Source organism: Cebus imitator, unplaced genomic scaffold (assembly GCF_001604975.1).
Source record: "Cebus imitator isolate Cc_AM_T3 unplaced genomic scaffold, Cebus_imitator-1.0 Scaffold208, whole genome shotgun sequence".
NCBI lineage: Eukaryota > Metazoa > Chordata > Mammalia > Primates > Cebidae > Cebus > Cebus imitator.
Window position 1 is genome coordinate 2,032,525 of NW_016107523.1, and position 2,372 is coordinate 2,034,896.

A 2,372-nucleotide genomic window follows, 5' to 3' on the forward strand; every position below is an offset into this window, starting at 1 on the left:
AACAGAAGCATTAAAAGAAGGATTGATAAATATAAAATAAGGGATATGGGTATCTTTATGTATTGCTGAGATATTAGTGCTAAGGAATAAATTGCCTGTTCATAATGTGAGGTGAGAAAAAGAAGAACTACTATTGTATATTTCTCCACTCTAAAACTGCATATCTGACTATGGTTTTCTGTGTCAGCCAAATTAACGGATGCTTAATTTTACTTACTTTAGTATATAAGGCATCACAATGTGTGAAGCATTTTGAAGACCCTATGATGATTAAATAAAGAAAAATATATTGAATATTAGCTGGTCTGTATATATATGTCTTAATTTTGGAAAAAATAGATAAAGGTTTTGCAATTATTTTCATATTAGTGTATTTATTCATTTGCTGAATAAGATTTTATTGTTTACCAATATGACTAGTTTTATAGAGACATAGATATCACCATACTTAACTAATTTTATAGAGACATAGATTTTGTTTTATTTCAGTCTTATTTTAATGTACAGCAGGTTTAAATATGGCTTGAAGGAGTATATCACTTACAGGTCAGTCACTAAAATAGAGATCTTCTAGTCTAATACAGTGGTTCTCAAACAGGTGTGGTTCTGCCACACCCAGAGGAATAAATTGGCAATTTTTGGTTGTGACAATTGCAGGAGTGTTACTGGTATTTATTTGGTAGAGGCAGACATGTTGGTAGACACTGTGCAGGACACAGGCAAGTCTCTTACAACAAAGAATTATACTGTCCAAAATGTCAGTAGTGGTGAGGTTGAGAAACACTGGTCTGATATGATGGAGTTACAGCATGCAAATCAGTGGGTACAGCCTATTATCAAATCTCAGATAGAAACTAGAAAAAAGAGAAGATGCTTGCTAAAGCACAGATTAGGAGGAAAATCATTAAGAAAAATAGCTTATCACAATATTAAAATTAAATCCTTTGGTTGATCACTTTTCCTTGCTATTTTTCTTTTAAAATTGAGAAGATGATAAGTGAGTTTTTTTCTCTGTTATTATCTTGATGTCAAAAATAATGTGCAAAGTATAAGTGGGAAAGACAAATAAGTAGAAATGAAATAAAACAATGGAAGGAAAAAAATGTTACAACACTCTTACTTCAATTAAAACAAAAAATTATCCCCATGTTTCCCCCAAATAGAAATTCCGTAACTGAAGTAGTGGAATTTTCTCTTCTATGGCAACTCCAGAGAAGGGGCAGATGGCATGGGATTCTGGACAGATGGACCCAGAGAGAGGCCACATTTATTGTTACTGTTAAAACTTTTACTACAAGTACCACTGAAGCCTCCTACAGCATTTCTTTATCAATTGTCAATATTTTTTGGATCACCAGCATCACCTATATATGTATGTCTAGAAACCTCCTGTTAGGAATATACATTTCTCAGAGTCAAGGTAGGAGTGATGGGAGTTAAAAAAAAAAAAAAAAACACCTTTAATTGCCTTGCTTTGGCTCTTAGAGAAAGCTGCCTGTTGGGAGACTATGAGAATGCTTTGTTCTTCTGGACCTCGAGGGACAAATCTATAATAAAAATTATGTATAGTGATAAGAAATATATATAATACAACCTTGTAGAGATCAATTAACTTCTCTTGTCTAGGCAATTATTTCTAAACAATGCTTTCAAATGATTAACTGTAATAGAACCCATTCATACCCTCCATTTTTGTTAAATCCATGTCACCTTCAAGGACTTAGCCATCCCATAGGCTGCTCTGCTTTAATAGAGGAAGATGCCATAACTCTTGGTACCATGGCCGGTTTTGAATGTACTGTATCCATTAATGAGTTTTACATTTAAGATATAGGGTCATCTCCTTCTTGAGGTATGAACCTGTAGGATTCATACCTGAAAGTTAAAAGAGAATAAATCCACCTGGGACAGTCAAGGACAGATCAACCAATCAGTTCAAAGCAGGCGTGAATTATACAGTTTATTTGTGTCACCAGGTAGCTAAAACAGGGAGAATAAAAGAAAGGAATGGGTTGACGTGGACAGAGGAACTATGGCTTTAGGAAATTTGTAGGGACTGAAACATATTTTGTGTAATTTATGTGAATCTAATAGCTTTTGAAACTTATTTACAAGACCTGTGTAAGTGGTACTGGCATATTCATGCATGAAAAAACATCAAGGGGAAAGTTAATAGTTCAAGGAGGTGATAAGGAGGAGAGGAACCAATTATTTGCACTAGCCATCAAAAGCAAGAAAATAATCAGATTGAGCCCATCAGGGAAAAAGTAGGTTAAATATTAAGCAACAGTTTGTTATTATTCCAACTGGTTTTCTTACAGTTGATCCCATACTTTCCTATTTTCTCTGAGGGAATTTAGTTTTTTTTTTTT

The 2,372-nt window shown here is 33.8% G+C and overlaps 1 protein-coding gene across 8 annotated transcripts in view; it reads left to right on the forward strand.

The window, feature by feature from the left end:
* DMD (dystrophin) overlaps positions 1-2,372 on the forward strand; it is a 2,133,401-nt gene that overhangs the window by 1,033,335 nt on the left and 1,097,694 nt on the right. The gene's annotated exons all lie outside the window — the stretch shown is intronic.